The 18,562-nt window shown below is 39.0% G+C and overlaps 1 protein-coding gene across 5 annotated transcripts in view; it reads right to left on the bottom strand.

The window, feature by feature from the left end:
• RARB (retinoic acid receptor beta) overlaps nt 1-18,562 on the bottom strand; it is a 779,733-nt gene that overhangs the window by 338,858 nt on the left and 422,313 nt on the right. The gene's annotated exons all lie outside the window — the stretch shown is intronic.

The raw sequence follows: 18,562 nt of genomic DNA on the forward strand, positions 1-18,562 counted from the left end.
ATTAGATGATGAGATGACAATTATGGTGGTGACCATGATAATCATCATCTAACTATAATAATGATGATAATAGCAACTAGCACTTCTTGAGCATTCATTAGGTGCTAAATATTACAATTTATTTAACTAACACATATAGAACATGTACCCCCTACCAGAAACCCAGTGTTTTTAAAGGTTTAACTCATTTAATTCCCACAACAACACTATGAGGTAGATACTATTCTTAGCCCCATTTTACAGATAGAGAAATAGAAACAGGAGTTAAGTGACTTGTCCAAAATTACTCAGTGAGTAATAGGGCCAACATTCTCCAGAGGCTATTTTCCTAACTACTAAGCTTTGCTGTCTCATGTCCTATTTCATTTAATTTTCTCCATACGTGAGCCAATGAGTATGTTCTGCCACCATACTAATTAAACAGATAAAACAAGAATCAGCAAAGTTAATCAACTTGACCAAGGTCACCCAGCCCCAGTGACAGGCTGAATGGGTGACATCAGGCTGAATTAACTGGTATGAATATTGAGATTAGCAAAGTTAATCTTCAACTGAACACAGGTGGCTGCAGATGACATCTCTCATCTGAGCACTAGAGGAAAAGAGATGGGACCCCTTTTCCTCTAGTGGGCATATAAGATGAAGAGCTGGGTTGGGATTGGGTTGCAGTTTTTAAGACTTGGCTCAATTCTGATTTGTTCCTACTCTTTGGATATGGCTTCTCGGATTTTTGATTAAGAACTCAGTGGGTCCCTGTCTTGTGTGAGATTTTCTTCTGCCCTTTGGAGGTTTGTTAATGTCTTCTGTCACTAATAAGGAATATGAACAAATCCCAACTAATTAAACTCCTCAGTTGCTTGGTTTTTGTATGCATGGTAGGCTAACATAATCTGGGACAGTTCTCTTTTAGGAATTTTTTATTGGCTTAAAACAGATCATGGAGGTTCCAAAACCACATATATATGTATTTCTTATTCTATACAAAATACTGCAGCTTTCCTGTCTATGAACAAAGCCTTGCAAAACCCTGGTGTTCTTGCACTCACTATCTTCCAACCAGGCTTAAAGGAATGCAACCAGGGTGCCCTATTCCAGGGAACACTGCCCACCGGGTATCAGAGGCTGATCTCAGAACAGAGTCAGTACAAACAACAAACAAAGCTGAAACTCATCTGGGCCTTGTTCCCAAGAAAACCAGCCACACACGAACTCACACCATGGGGGAAGGAGAAAGGGGAAAAACGTTTCAAAAACAAACTGAGGAGAGTAAAAGACTGGCTGAGAAGTTGGCTCCACACTGACTGCCCCCCTCCCCTCCATGAATGCCAGAGAGACAAAGCCTGAGAAAGAAAAGCTTCCCTAATCTTGTCCAGGAAGGAAGCTCAAATCTCTTGACTTATTTGGGAAGCAATGACAGACACCAAGAGCTCTGACTTTACTGAGGAAGAAGATGGCTTTGGTTCATGCATAAAATAAAATGGGTTTTGCTGAAGAAGAAAAACTCAAAAATGCTTTAACATTTTCAATATTATTTATATGTAGAAATTTGCCTAACTGATGCGTTTATTTAAAAATGTATGAATTGGTTATACTCATGCTAGCTGCTGTAATGGATAAACCTGAAACTTCATTAGTGTCACACAATGGAAGTTTACTTTTTGCTCATGTGAAGTCCAGTCAGTAGATGGGAGGAAGAAGTGCAATGCTCTGCTGTAGGCAGTCATTCAGGGACCTAGGCTAAAGGTAGGCTCCTAGGTTACCTTGGACATTGACATCTAGCTAGTATAAAGGGAAGGGAGAATGGAGAATTATACAGAAGATTTTTATTCACCAGGCCAACAAGTGATATATGAGACCCAATAAATATTTTTCTTACATTTTTTACATTTACGAAAGTACATAAAAACTTTTGCCTACATATCATTGGCCAGATAGAATTCAGACACATGGCTACATCCAAATATGAAGAATGCTGGGAGATCCAGTCTCTGTCTGAGCAGCCACTTCACAGCAAAAACTCCCTATTATGGAAAGGGAATGCTAATCATTGGTGGAAACAAGATTTCTCTTCCACAGTGGATTTGCTCTAATTTACCATATCTATTTACTGTATTATTAAATAGTTTAGTGTTTCTTGAGAGGTGTGTTATTGTCATTTTGGATGAGACAGTTCTTTGGTTGCTGTACTGTTTCTCATACTGAAGTATGTTCACATTCCTGGTTCCTGCCTACTAATATCAGAAGCAGTCTCAGACACCATATGCTATGGTTTGTCCCCACCAAAACTCATGCTGAGCTTTGGTCCCCAGTGTGGTGGTGTTGAAAGTTAGTGCCTTTGAGAGGAGATTGGGTCCTTAAGAGAGGTTTATGCCTTTCTCTTGAGAATACATTCAGGGACCTCTATTAAGACTGAATTAATTATTGCAAGAGAGAGTTGTGTTAAAGTGAGGCTGCCGCTCCTGTTTGGTGTCTTTTGCAGGTGCCTGCTGCCTACTTACCCTTATGCTTCTCCTGTGTTATGAGGTAGCATAAAGCCCTCACCAGAAGCCAGTGAGATGCAGCTGCTCATCTTAGACTTCCCAGCCTCCAGAACCATGAACTAAATCAACCTCTTTCCTTTATAAATTATTCAGTCTTAAGTATTTTGTTACAGCAACAGAAAACAGACCAAGACACCATGACAACCGAAACCACTATGCGTTCCAAATGCCCACTTCTGGGTTGGTACTCCGCTGGGCTAAGGACCACAAACAGTCAGAATTTCAAAGTGTTGGCTAATTCTTTACTCTTGCTAGATCATGTTATCAGAATCATTTCATCAAGCAAACTTCCCAGCAGCTTCTATTCTGATTAACATTTCCCTGAGGAATCCTGCATTCTGCCTACTTTACAATATCAATTGCGACCATAAAACAACATACAGCTATCACAGAAGAGCGCTGACCATTCAAAATCATCACTTTGGGGGTGATTAGCTACTTATGTAATAAGTTTACCATTCCTTTAAATGTTTTTGGAGCTCCCCATTTGGAAATCATCTTTAGAGGTAGTGCTACATAGAAACATGGAATTACTGAGCTCAAGGAAACCTCAGCGGTTCCTCAGTCCTAAGTTCAATCTGATGCCCCAATCCTTTCTACCATGCCTCTGCCAGCTATTCATCAACCTTTATTCACGTATTCTGCATGTATTCTGAGGCACTGCCTTAAAGCTGAGGACAACACAATGATGAAGTCAGGATTCCTAACTTCATAATTTCATAAGGGAGATGTATACAAATGGATCATTATAACATAAGTCGGTAAATGCCATTGCTATGGCAGGAAGAGAGTGCTGTGGAAATACAAATGATGAAGGGGCTAAATTAACTTCATGAGTAGACACATGATTTGTGCTTTGACGAGAAAGGTTGAGTTTTTCAGGCTGAGAATGTAGGATGGTAGTTGGGGTGTTTTAAAGGACTAGGTAACAGAGAGGGCTTAGAAGGTTTGGGAAGAAATAAAGAGCCTGGAAAAGACAGAAGGGGAATAAAATAGATGAAGAGAAGTTGAGTGGAAAGGGGAGGTCTTGGAAGACACTGTAAATAGAGAGCAGATAGAGCCTGGGAAGGAGTGGAGGCATCAGGCAGACTGCAGGACTTGGACGAACTCAGACACAGGGCTTTCCATTTAAACATCATTAACAAGACAGATCTCCTGATGAAACTGACTCCATATCTGGACAATTTTAGATGTTATATCTCATTATTCATCCCAAACCTGCCCCACCCTAGTTCCAACTCTTCTGTCCTGGTTTTCTTCTCCTAGACACAGAGATCAATCATAATCACTTTTCCAGAGATCAGCCCTTCCAGAATCTGAGGACAATTATTACATCTCTATGAGTATCTCCTCTTCTCTAGGCTAAATGCCCTGTTCATATGTGTTTTTCTGCAAGTCTGTTTGCAATCCCTTTTCATTCTACTCTCACTCCTCTGTGCTGGACATAGTCCAGTTGGCCAACATTCCTCTTAAAATGTGGTACCCGGAATGGAACACACTACTCCAAGTGTGGTTCACCAGCACAATCTTTGATCTGCAGTCAAGCATCAAATTAAGTCACCAAGCAGACATACCACATTACTGAGTCATGCTGAACTTACTGTCAACCATCATGTGTGTTGCTGGTAAGTTCATTCCCTATTTCATTCAGGGGCAGATGTTTTTTAAATGTGTGCATAACTCTACATTGACGAACTTACATTTCCCTTGGTAAAATCTAACCCTTTTTTGAGGCTGTCAGGAGCTTTTAGGATAGTCCTTATTGTATGATATTTTGGGCAAGCATGTCAAGCACAAAGCTAATGTTCTCTTCCAAGTTCTTGATGATGTTCAATGAGAAGAGGCTGAGACAGAAATCCACAAACTATCACTCAAGACCTCTCAAAAATAGGCTGCTTGTGCCACCTCTTATCTTCACATTCTTGGATATTCTTATTTTTTTCCCACACTTTAACATCTTTCATCATTATACACGTTTGCCAAAGAACTCTATATGTAGCCAAACTGGTTTCTTGAGTTTCCTTTATCTTTTCTGCCCCACTGATTACATAGAATTTCATTTATGACACCCTTCCATCCTTTATGACAAGACTGTCCTTTGAGTTTTGGTCATACATTTCTACTTATATTTGCTCAAATAAAAATTCTGAACTCATGGTTATACATTTGATTATGGGCTACTTTGCAGCACAGTGTTTTGTTTTCATAAGAATTTTTAAAACAACATGGACATCCTTTAAAGGATCTCTCTCTTCAATCAATTTCTTCTTATTCGTTTAACTACTTCTTAATGCTTATATATGTTTCCCTTATTGCTTCTCTTGCATTCTAGGACATTATGTCAACAAAAGTGAAAGAATAAAGGTAAATAGATTTTCTAGATTGAGGGAGCAAGATGAGAAAAGGCAGATAAGTAAAGGTAACAGTGTGTTCTTCAGATTCTTCACATATATACGTTTAGTTCCTTTCTCTCATGTAGATTAAAATTTTCTTAATGGCAGGAATGGGCCGTATCTTTTCAGTGGAATATTGGTTCATCTGCTTCTATAACAGTGCAATGACGAGTATACAATAGGTGCTGAATATTTTTGAACAACAGCAGCAGCAACACAGCTTGTTTAAATGGGCATATATTTTTATTCACTGGTTGAAGTAATTAAGTTATTGGAGATTTGTTCAATGTGTGACATCATTCCTACATAGAAATATTGTCAAACAGACATTCACATGATATGATACGTTAAGAGATGGATACATATAATCATAGTTAACAAGGAAAAGGTCACATTTAAGAAAGCTCACTGAAAAATCAGTAAACCTGTGAGAAATAAACATTATTAAAGCATTTCACATTAATAAATATAAATAAATAGATGTAAAGTAATTAACAAGTACATTCACAAGCATACACACTTGACTCATCTATATCAAGGGTATAAAAATGATCATTTTTTAAAACTATTGTTTTCAAAAATTGTACATTAAGGGAGAAGAGGTTCCAGTTGTCTTTGGACTTGAGCAGCTCAACTAAAAAGTCAACAAAACTGTACTGCATAAACCACTCTAATATAATGCAAAGCCTCCCTACAATCAAAGACTAAAATTACAGTTTGTTTTTCACCTATATTATCACTACTTCGAGACATCTACATGGCAAGTACTGACTCTTGTTCACCAAGATAAAGTATTAGCTTTTATTTTTTCACTTAGAGTGTGCATAATGATTAAAGATTCTAGTTGCCAAGGGTGAAATGCTTCAAACTCGAAGCTCAATTGTTTTGTGAATTCGTAATTGTACCCTTTCTGAGGGATGGAGAAGGCAGAGGAGGAAATTCACAAAAGTGACACAAAGCAGATAATAACAGACCCTCATGAATTCATAATGATGTTCAAGTTATGAAGGAAATTGTTTTCATCAAAAAGAACAATCTGTGATCACTTACCGCTAGCCACTGCTGGGGTGGCTGTGATCTAAGGACCCACTTTATGTTCCAAAAACAGATTAAATATTCAGGTTCTGATCTCCAGAAAAAATTCATATTTGTGTTGATCTACTACTGTGTCTGTGAAGGTGGGGGAAGACTGCATGAGATAACTAACTAGACATTCATTTGATGCTCATGCCTAGTAAAGAAATGTGTGAGTGTTACCCTAAAGCCAAATCCAAATTTAAACTGGTCAGTAAGCCTGATGTTTGGCCAATATTGGGAGCATCCCCTAGTTTAGACACAGAGAGAAACACAAGGATGCTGATATTTTTTGAGAATGTCGTAGGTGTCAGGTACTGTGCGGGATTATCCCTAAAACTGTCAGAGAAGGAAAAACCAGTTGGCTGCTAAGGTCAATAATATTCTCAATCCAAACACAAGAACACCAAGCATGCTAGCAACATGTAAGTTGTCCAAGGTTAGTGGCAGAGCCACAGACAGTTTTATATCCGTCCAAATATCATCACACTGTCTTCTTCTTTATCCTACTTCATTTTCTTTTATCTCTCCCTTTGGGCCCAGTTTTTTGTGATATAGTCTCTGACCGACCAAGTAATCTAGCACCCTCCCTCTCCTTCCTTCTCACTGCAGCACCCACAAGGCCTTGCCTTGATTTTAAATATTTTAGGCATGATTTCCATAGCCCCCCACAACCCACCAACTTTAAGTGATGCCATTAAGGAAAACTGTCAGAGAAAGAAAAACCATTTGGCTGCTAAGGTAGTGTTCCAATAATGATATTGTTTCAGTGTGATTTCCATTATTCTTGATGTGTTTTTCAGCTATGCAAAAGCAAGAGTGGGATGCTATTAGTTCATTTAGAGATTATCAGGCTCTAGGTGACTAAAGTTCGCTCAACTTGCAAGAAATCAATTACTAACACAGAAACTCCTAGACTAAATTAAGAGGAAAAGCTACCCACGTAGAGTTGTAAATCTTTTTCAACTGTTTCTAAATAATGGGGACATGGAAAGTAAATAAAGACAGGAAATAATCTTGAAGTCCATAAGGAACACACAGATCTCTCTCTTTTGGATAATAGGAAACACTGATAAAGTTTTAATACTAACTCCTCATTCCGTGATGTATTACATGTCTCATGAAGTTATGTCAAGCAATTGAAAGGGGTGACATTTTGTTTCAACTCTTCTCTTAGACAGTTTGGTCTGTATTGGTTAAGTCCATTTATTATGGGTTGATTTTTCAATCTCAAAATATTACTTTTCCCAGATTTTGTAGCCAATTACTAGAAAGCACTGTATATGAACCCCTTATGCATTAACTGCAATGAAATCCTTTTATTCTTTTAGGACACATTTCCCTACCAATATCCTAGCTCTTCTAACTAACATTTGTATCTATTAGAGGTTCTCACAATATATTGTTTTAAGCTAAAGGTGCAGTTCCAGAAATACAAGCAATTTGAGAGGCCACTAGGGCTCGATGGAAAAGAAAGGGGTCTTTTAGTACCTTTCAAATAATATAACCTTTATAGCCTTCTTGTCAACTGATAACTCATATACAAATGAATAGATAAATCATCTCTTGTGGTGAGCTATAGCTTTTGACTATTATCCTGACCTGCTGTATTTATTCTAGAAATTAATTCTATTTTCCTCTTTCTTGAGTTGTTTATTCATCTATCCATTTTCTCCCCTCTATTACCTTTGAAAATTCAGTATATCTCTACCCAGCCAATATGTAAATTATGTTTGGGGACCCCCCTAGTGCATAAAGTGGTTTGCTGCTCTAGAAAACCTAGTATGTGGACATTTACTATTTCTTTGAATATTTTATAGATCCTTCAGGGTAAATGGGTGGGCAGACACACCATAGAGTCTCTATGTATTTCAAAATAAAGTTAAGCAAAGTGGATGGAATTTCCCAGAACGGTAAAGTTTTCTTATTGATGCTGGTGACGTAAAACTATTCTTTTAAGATAGGCAAAATACAGATGTACAACTCAGCCCTCCTTTCCTTCAGGTTTTGATAGAGAATAGAATAAAAAAACACATGTGTATCAAAGTGTCAGCTTTGTTAGCAATTACAAGTACCTATTATCCCCCCAAATCCAGAACTCTTTGGTAGTACTAGTAGTTGACAGGACTAGAAAGCAGATTAGAAATTAGGCAAATGGGATAATTAAACCTTCTACCATCTACCTCCCACATGTAATCAAGGTTTGTGAATCCTAGTGCCTATGAAGAGCGTTCAGCTTAACTTACATACTTAGTCACAGGCACATAAATTGGTACAGAGAGGGAGACAGTGCATATTACCCTCCCCTTCATAGAGATTCTCCTCAGTTGGGCTCAACAAATGGGACCTAGAAGCTGAAGAGAAGGGAAAGTAAAAACCACGGTGTCAGATGAAACAAGATCCATAAGTCATGACTCATGCTTTGTATGTTGGGCTTTCATCAATTAGATTGGATGCTACTGTTCTCCTGGAGAAGAGTTAAAAGGGGATACAGATAAATTTGAAGCAGTCCTTCCACACACAAAAAAATTATTAGAAGTAATAAATACATTCAGCAAGGTGGCAGAATACAAGATCAATATACAAAAGCCAATTGTAGTTCTATAAACTGGCAAAGAACAATCTGAAAATACAAGAAAATGAAACAATCCTGACTATAATAGCAACCAAAACAACAAAATAGTTTGGAATAAGTTTAGCAAAAGAAGTGCAAGACTTGTTCACTGAAAACTACAGAACATTACTGAAAGAAGTTAAAGAAGACCTAAATAAATGGAAAGACATATCATGTTCATGGACTGGAAGACAATATTATTACATGACAATATTTACCTAAATGACCTACAGATTCAATACAACCCCTATCAAAATCCTAGCTGGCTTTTTTACAGAAATTGACAAGATGATCCTAAAATTTATATATAATTGCAAAGGTCCCCAAATAGCCAAAACAGTCCTCAAAAAGAAGAACATAGCTAGGGGACACACACTTCTCTATTTCAAATTTACTATAAAGCTATAATAATCAAGACAGTGGGCTAAGAATAGACATATAGATCAAAGAAATAGATGTGTAGTCCAGAAGTAAGCACTTATACCCGTGTTCAACTGATTTTGACAAGGGTGGCAAGAAAATTTAATAGTAGTAAAGAATAATCTTTTTAACAAATGGTGCTGGGACAACTGTGTATTCACATGTAAAAGAGTAAAATTAGACCCCTATCTCACATCATATACAAAAATTAACTCAAAATCTATTCAGACTTAAATACAAGAGCTAAAACTAGAAAACTGTTAGAAGAAAACACAGGTATAAATTTCTGTGACTTTTGGTTAGGCAATGATTTCCTAAATATGGCACCAAAAACACAAGCAAAGACAAATTTGATAAATTGCACTTTATCAAAATTGAAAATATTTGTACTTCAAATGACACCACCAAGGAAACAAAAAGACAACCCAAAAAATGAAAAGAAGTATTTGCGAGTCATATGTCTGATAAAAGGCCTTCATTCAAGATGTATAAAACATTCTTACAACTCAGCAACAAAAAGACAAATACCCCAATTAAAAAATGGGCTAAGTATTTGAATAGACTTTTCTCAAAAGAAGATATGCAAATAGCCAATATGCACATGAAAACCTGTCCAACATCATTAGTCATTAGGAAAATGCCAACCAAAACCACAATAAGATGTCATTTCACACACACTAGGATGGATATAATTACAAAATGGACAACTTTTGGAGAGGATATGGAGAAATTAGAATGCTTACACACTGCTAACAAGAATGTAAAATTTATTACTTTGGAAAACAGTTTGAAAGGACCTTAAAAAGTTAAACATACAGCTACCATATGGCCCAACAATTCCACTCTTGCGTGTATACCCAAGAAAATTGAAAACATATGTCCATGCAAAAACTTGTACACAAATATTTATAGCAGCATTATTCATAAAAGCCAAAAAGTGGAAACAACCCAAATGCCCATCTTGTAAAGAATGGATACATATAACATTCTATATCTGTAAAATATAATATTATAATAAAATGAATGAAGTAGTAATACATGCTACAATATGGATGACCTTGAATATATTGAGGTATGTTAAAGAAGCCAGTCAAGAACGCATATTCAAGGTAGCTGAATAGAGGAATGTGGTACTCACTCCTCCACAAAAAAGAACCTAAACAGCAAGTAGATAATGGAACACCTAACAGAGAACACTTTCAGTAGAGAAGTAACAGGAAACACCTAAGGCAATGAAGGGGAGAAAAGCAAGGTAACATGCTCTGCTGGGATCAACTGGAAGCCTGTAGAGGTTCCCAACTGTGGGAAAAGGGTAAGTGAACAACCCCCCATTGGTCCAGATTCCCACCACAGACTCCTGCAATCTTAGCCATTGTGGAGTCTCTTAACCCTTGTGAGTCCTGAGACTAACACAGGGAGCTGCCTGGAGATCACATGACAGCATTGCTTGAGGAAGGGAATTCACACTGGATTCCACACAGCCACCAAGTCCTAAGCAGCTATAGCAAGCTGCCACTTTGAGATCCCAGCCCCTACCAGACTGCATCCTACCCTGGGGTCCAACAGCCTCTTCATCTCCACATTTCTGAAGCCCAATTGACATCCCTTGCCCACAGCCAGGTACCACTTCTGGCTGCTGCCACCAGGCGTGAATCATGAGCCACTGTCAGTGACTCCACAACCCCCAGTAGTGGGGACACCACACATCTACAAGTGCCATGAGATGCTATCCTGCCCGAAGCCACCAACTGAGACCAATGTGTTCATTCCCCAGCTGCCTGTTTATGGTTGCTGCCACCGACAGCAACTTTGCCCTCCTCAGTAGTAGGACTGCAGCACAACCAGTGCTGCCCCCACCCAAGCATTCATCTGGGGTCCTGGGAATTACCCTATCCCTGTCTACCCTAGCCAGTGCCTGCACACATCACATGGAGCCTGAGGATAGACCCACCCAGGCTGGCCCTGCCTCATCCATGCACAGGCATGCCTGGAGATCACCCTGCCCCATCCACCATTGTTGGCATCCCTCACAGGGGCCTGAGAACAAGCCCACCCAACATGCTATTACTACTACAGCTGGCACCACCCGTACATGCCACCTGCAGGTCTGAGTACTGATCTGTGCAGCCTGTCACAGATACCACCAGCACCAGTGTGGACCCCCTGGGAGTCAGAAGGTTGTCCTGTCACTGTTACTGCCATTAATCAAGCAACTTCTGATGCCCAGGGGCCTGAAGACCTTCCCACCCACCCAGCCCACCATTGTTACCATCAGCACCAGAGAAAGCCACCTGGTGACTCAATAATTGGCCCAACTGGACCTGGCAATACTGCTGCAAGCATATGCCACCCTGGGGCCCCAAAACAGGAACACACAGCCTGCTGCTGCTACCACTGGGGCCCAAGGACTGACTTACCTGACTTACCTGATATCCCCATCCCTGAAAAACTTCTTCACAGCCTCCACTAACAACCATACCCTATGTAACTAAGGAAGGAAATCACAGACACTACTGATATTGTTTACAGCCAAAAAAAAAAAAAAAAAAAATCATACAGAGACTACACTACTGCATACCCAGAATCAAAGCTGAAGTGCCCTATGAAACCAAAATCATGGATACCTCTTCAGGAAAACCTCCTCTACAAAAGCAAATTCAAAAAATTGAAAGAAGCAACTATTATATCAGAGGTACAGATATCAATGTAAGGACACAAGAAACAAAAAAGCAGGGATATATGAAACCTCCAAAGGATCACAACAATTTTCCAGCAACAGATTTCAATGAAAAATAAATTTATGACATTCTGGAAAAAGAATTCGAATTAATGATATTAAAAAGTTCAGTGGGATATAAGAGAACACAAATGAACAATACAAAGAAATCAGAAAAATAATCAAGGATATAAGTAAGAAATTTATTAAGAGATAGATATCATAATAAAGAACCAAATAAATTCTGAAACCAAAGATTCACCAAATGACATATAAAATACATCCAAAAGCTTTAATAACAGACTAGATCAAAGAGAAAAATGAATTTCGGAACTTGAAGACAGGTCTTCTGAAATAAACCAGATAAAAATTTTAAAAAAGAATGAAGAATGCCCACATGATATATAGGATGCCATAAAGTGACCAAGTATTTGAATTTCCAGTGTCCCATCAGGCAAAGAGAAAATGAAAGACACAGAAAACCTATTTAACAAAATAATAGCTGAAAACTTCCTAAGTCTAGCAAGAAATTTAGATATTAAGATACAGAAAGCTCAAATATTTTCAAACAGATATAATTAAAAAACTTATTTATGGCACAGTGTAGCCCAACTGTCAAAAGTGAAAGACAAAGAGAATTCAAACAACAGCAAGATAAAGAATCTAATGACTTTATAAGGGAACCCCAACCAGACTAACAGTAGACTTCTAAGCAGTAGACATCTTACAAGCCAGGAGATAATAGAATGATACATTTTAAATACTGAAGGAAAAAATTGCCAGCCAAGGATCCAGCAAAATTATCCTTTATAAAAGGAGGACAAATAAAGTCTTTCCCAAACAAGCAAAAGATGAAGGAATTCATCACCACTAGTATGGTCCTGTAAAAAATGCTTTAAGGGAGTCCTACACCTGGAAACAAAAGGATACTATCTACCATCATGAAAACTCACAAAAGTATAAAAACACTGGTAGAGCAAACGCACCATAAGGAAAGGAAAGGGTCCAATGGTTACAACTACAGAAAACCAAACACAATGATAAACAGGAGAGAAAGAAACAAAGAATATTCAAAACAACAATAACTCAATTAATAAAATAATAGGACTAAGCCCTCCCATATCAATAATAATCTTGAATGTAAACAGATTAAACTTTTCACTTAAAGGATAGTGGCTAAATGAATTTTAAAAACGTGATCCAACTATATGCTGCTTACAAGAAACTCACCTCACCTTAAAGACATATAGATTGAAAGTAAAGGGATGAAAAAAGATATTGGATGCATATGAAAACCACAAATGAGCAGGAGTAGCTATACTTCAATAAAACAGACATTAAAATCAAAAGCAGTTCAAAGAGACACAAAAAGTCATTATGTCATGATAAAAGGATCAGTCCAGCAAGAGGAAATAAAAATCCTGAAACATATATTCACCCAACACCAGAGCATCCAGATACATGAAACAAATGTTAGATTTAAAGGAAGAGGAATTCCAATACAATAAAAGTTGAGGACTTCAACACTCCACTCTCAGCATTAAGCAGATCATCCAGACAGAAAACTAACAAAGAAATACTGGATTTAAACTTCACTTTAGACTAATCGATCTAACATTCATTTACAGAACATTTCATCCAACAGCTACAGTATACACATTCCCTCTAATCAGTATTTGGAACATTCTTCAGAATAGATACGTTAAGACATAAAATGATTCCCGGGCAAGATGGCCAAATAGGAACAACTCCCATCTGCAGCTCCCAGCCAGGCCAACGCAAAAGGTGGGTGATTTCTGCATTTCCAACTGAGGTACCTGGTTCATGTCATTGGGATTGGTTAGACAGTGGGTACAGCCCATGGAGGGTGAGCAGAAGCAGGGTGGGGCATTGCCTCACTTGGGAAGTGCAAGGGGTGAGGGAACTCCCTCCCATAGCCAAGGGAATCTGTGAGGGACCATGCCATGAGGGATGGAGCTATTTGGCCCAGATACTAGGCTTTTCCCAGGGTCTTCACAACCCACAGACCAGGAGATTCCCTCGTGTGCCTACACCACTTGGGTCCTGAGTTTCAAGCACTAAACTGGGTGGCCATTTGGACAGACACCGAACTAGATGCCAGAGTTTCTGTTTGTACCCCAGTGGCACCTGGTACACCAGCAAGACAGAACAGTTCATTCCCCTGGAAAAGGGGCTGAAGACAGTGATACCAGTGGTCATGGTCAGTGGATCCCAGCCCCAAAGAGCCCAGCAAGCTAAGACCAACTGGCTTGAATATCTCGCTTCTAGCACAGAACTCTAAAATCGACCTGGGATGCTCGAGATTGGTGGGGGAAGGGCATCTGCCATTACTGAGGCATGAGTAGGCGATTTTCCCCTCACAGTGTAAATGAAGCTCCCAGGTAGCTCCGACTGGGCGGAGCCCACTGCAGCTCCACAAAGCTGCTGTAGCCAGACCGCCTGTCTAGATTCCTCCTCTCTGGGCAGGGCATCTCTGAAAGAAAGGCAGCAGCTGTAGTCAGGGGCTTATGGATGAAACTCCCATCTCACTGGGACAGAGCATCTGAGGGAAGGGGCAGCTGTGGGTGCAGCTCCAGCAGACTTAAACCTTTCTGCTTGCCGGCTCTAAAGAGAGCAGTGGATCTCTCAGCACAGGGCTTGAGCTCTGCTAAGGGACAGACTGCCTCCTCAAATGGGTCCCCAAACCCCATGCCTCCTGATGGGGAGACACCACCCAGCAGGGTTCAACAGACATCTCGTAGAAGAGAGCTCCAGTGGGCATCCGGCAGGTGCCCCCTGGGACGAAACTTCCAGAGGGAGGAGCACGCAGCAATATTTGCTCTTCTGCAGCCTCCACTGGTGATACCCAGGCAAACAGGATCTGGAGTGGACCCCCAGCAAACTCCAGCAGACCTGCAGAAAAGGGGCCTGACTGATAGAAGGAAAACTAACAAACAGAAAGGAATAGCAACAACATCAACAAAAAGGACGACCATGCAAAAACTCCATCCGAAGGTCAACAACAGCAAAGACCAAAGGTAGATAAATCCAAGAAGATGAGGAAAAACCAGCACAAAAAGGCTGAAAATTCCAAAAACCAGAATGCCTCTTCTCCTCCAAAGGATCACAACTCCTCGCCAGCAAGGGAATAAAACTGGATAGAGAATGAGTTTGACAAATTGACAGAATTAGGCTTCAGAAGATGGGTAATAACAAACTCCTCTGTGCTAAAGGAGCGTGTCCTAATCCAACGCAAGGAAGCTAAGAACCCTGAAAAAATGTTAGAAGAACTGCTAACTAGAATAACTAGTTTAGAGAAGAACATAAATCACCTGATGGAGCTGAAAAACACAGCACAAGAACTTTGTGAAGCATACACAACTATCAATAGCCAAATCGATCAAGCAGAAGACAGGATATCAGAGATTGAAGATCAAATTAATGAAATAAAGCATGAAGACAAGATTAGAGAAAAAAGAATGGAAAGGGTCGAACAAAGCCTCCAAGAAATACAGGACTATGTGAAAAGACCAAACCTACGTTTGACTGGTATAACTGAAAGTGATGAGGAAAATGGAATTAAGTTGGAAAACACACTTTAGGATATTATCCAGGAGAACTTCCCCAACCCAGCAAGACAGGCCAACATTCAAATCAGGAAATACAGAGAACACCATAAAGATACTCCTTGAGAGTATCTCCTCGAGAAGAGCAACCCCAAGACACATCATCGTCAGATTCACCAAGGTTGAAATGAAGGAAAAAATGTTAAGGGCAGCCAGAGAGAAAGGTCGGGTTACCCACAAAGTGTAGCCTATCTGACTAACAGCAGATCTCTCTTCAGAAACCCTACAAGCCAGAAGAGAGTGGGGGCCAATATTCAACATTCTTAAATAAAAGAATTTTCAACCTAGAATTTCATATCCAGCCAAACTAAGCTTCATAAGTGAAGAAGAAATAAAATCCTTTACAGACAAGCAAATGCTGAAGGATTTTGTCACCACCAGGCCTGCCTTACAAGAGCTCCAGAGGGAAGCACTAAATATGGAAAGGAAAAACCGGTACCAGCCACTGCAAAAATAAACCAAAATGTAAAGGCCATCAACACTATGAAGATAGTGCATCAACTAATGGGCAAAATAACCAGATAGCATCATAACGACAGGATCAGTTTCACACAAAACGATATAAACCTTAAATATAAACAGGCTAAATGCCCCAATTAAATGGCACAGATTGGCAAATTGGATAAAGAGTCAAAACCCATCTCTGTGCTGTATTCAGAAGACCCATCTCACACTTAAAGATACTCATAGACTCAAAATAAAGGGATGGAGGAAGATTTACCAAGCCAATGGAAAGCAAAAAAATCACGGGTTGCAATCTTAGTCTCTCATAAAACAGACTTTAAACCGACAAAGATCAAAAAAGACAAAGAAGGGCATTACACAATGGTAAAGCAATCAATGCAAAAAGAAGAGCTAACTATTCTAAATATATATGCACCCAATACAGGAGCACTCAGATTCATAAAGCAAGTTCTTAGAGATCTACAAAGAGACTTAGACTCCCACACAATAATAGTGGGAGACTTTAACACCACACTGTCAACGTTAGATTGAGACAGAAAATTAACAAGGATATTTGGGACGTGAACTCAGCTCTGGACCAAGAAGACCTAACAGACATCAACAGAACTCTCCACCCCAAATCAACAGAATATACATTCTTCTCAGCACTACGTAGTACTTATACTAAAATCGACCACATAATTGGAAGTAAAACATTCCTCAGCAAATGCAAAAGAACAGAAATCATAACAAACAGTCTCTCAGACCACAATGTAATCAAATTAGAACTCAGGATTAAGAAACTCACTCAAAACTTCACAACAACATGAAAACTGAACAACCTGCTCCAGAGTGACTACTGGGTAAACAACGAAATGAAGGCAGAAATAAATAAGCTCTTTGAAACCAATGAGAACAAAGACACAATGTACCAGAATCTCTGGGACACAGCTAAAGCAGTGTTTAGAGGGAAATTTGTAACACTAAATGCCCACAGGAGAAAGCGCGAAAGATCTAAAATTGACACCCTAACATGACAATTAAAAGAACTAGGGAAGCAAAAGCTAACACATTAAAAAGCTAGCAGAAGACAAGAAACAACTAAGATCAGAGCAGAATGGAAGGAGACAGAGACACAAACTCTTCAAAAAAAAAAATCAATGAATTCAGGAGCTGGTTTATTGGAAAGATTAACAAAATAGACTGCTAGCCAGACTAATAAAGAAGAAAAGAGAGAAGAATCGAATAGACACAATAAAAAATGATAAAGGGGATATCACCACTGATCCCACAGAAACACAAACTACTATCAGAGAATACTAGAAACACTTTTACATAAATAAACTAGAAAATCTAGAAGAAATGGATAGATTCCTGGACACATACACCTTTCCAAGACTAAACCAGGAAGAGGTCAAATACCTGAATAGACTAATAACAAGTTCTATAATTGAGGCAGTAATTAATAGCCTATCAATTAAAAAGAGCCCAGGAACAGATGGATTCACAGCTGAATTCTACCAGAGGTACAAAGAGGAGCTCGTACCATTCCTTTTGAAACTATTTCAAACAATAGAAAAAGAAAGACTCCTCCCTGACTCATTTTATGAGGCCAGCATCATCCTGATACCAAAATCTAGAAGAGACACAACAAAAAAATGAAATTTCAGCCCAATATCCCTGATGAACATCGATGGGAAAATCCTCAATAAAATACTGGCAAACCGATTCCAGCAGCACATTAAAAAGCTTATCCACCACGATCAAGTCAGCTTCATCCCTGGGATGCAAGGCTGTTTCAACACACACAAATCAGTAAATGTAATCCATCATATAAACAGAACCAATGACAAAATCCACATGATTATCTCAACAGATGCAGAAAAGGTCTTTGACAAAATTTAACACCCCTTCAGGCTAAAAACACTCAATAAACTAGGTATTAATGAAACATACCTCCAAATAATAAGAGCTATTGATGACAAACCCACAGCCAATATCACATTGAATGGGCAAAAGCTGGAACCACTCCCTTTGAAAACCAGCACAAGACAAGAATGTCCTCTCTCACCACTCCTATTCAACACAGTATTGAAAGTTCTGGCCAGGGCAATCAGGCAAGAGAAAGAAATAAAGGGTATTCAAACAGGAAGAGAGGAAGTCAAATTATCTCTGTTTTCAGATGACATGATTGTACATTTAGAAAACCCCATGATCTCAGCCCAAAAACTCCTTAAGCTGATAAGCAACTTCAGCAAAGTCTCAGGATACAAAATCAATTTGCAAAAATCACAAGCACTCCTATACACCAATAACAGTCAAACAGGGAGCCAAATCATGAGTGAATTCCCATTCACAATTGCTACAAAGAGAAAAAAATACCTAGAAATACAACTTACAAGGGATGTGAAGGACCTCTTCAAGGAGAACTACAAACCACTGCTCAAGAAAATAAGAGAGGACACAAACAAATGGAAAAATATTCCACGCTCATGGGTAGGAAAAATCAAAATTGTGAAAATGGCCATACTGCCCAAAGTAATTGATAGATTCAATGCTATTCCCATCAAACTACCATTGACTTTCTTCACAAAACTGGAAAAAACTTCTTTAAATTTCATATGGAACCAAAAAAGAGCCCATATAGCCAACGCAATCTTAAGCAAAAAGAACAAAGCTGGAGGCATCATGCTACCTCATTTCAAACTATATTACAAGGCTACAATAACCAAAAC

This window comes from Pongo abelii, chromosome 2 (assembly GCF_028885655.2).
Source record: "Pongo abelii isolate AG06213 chromosome 2, NHGRI_mPonAbe1-v2.0_pri, whole genome shotgun sequence".
NCBI classification, from domain to species: domain Eukaryota; kingdom Metazoa; phylum Chordata; class Mammalia; order Primates; family Hominidae; genus Pongo; species Pongo abelii.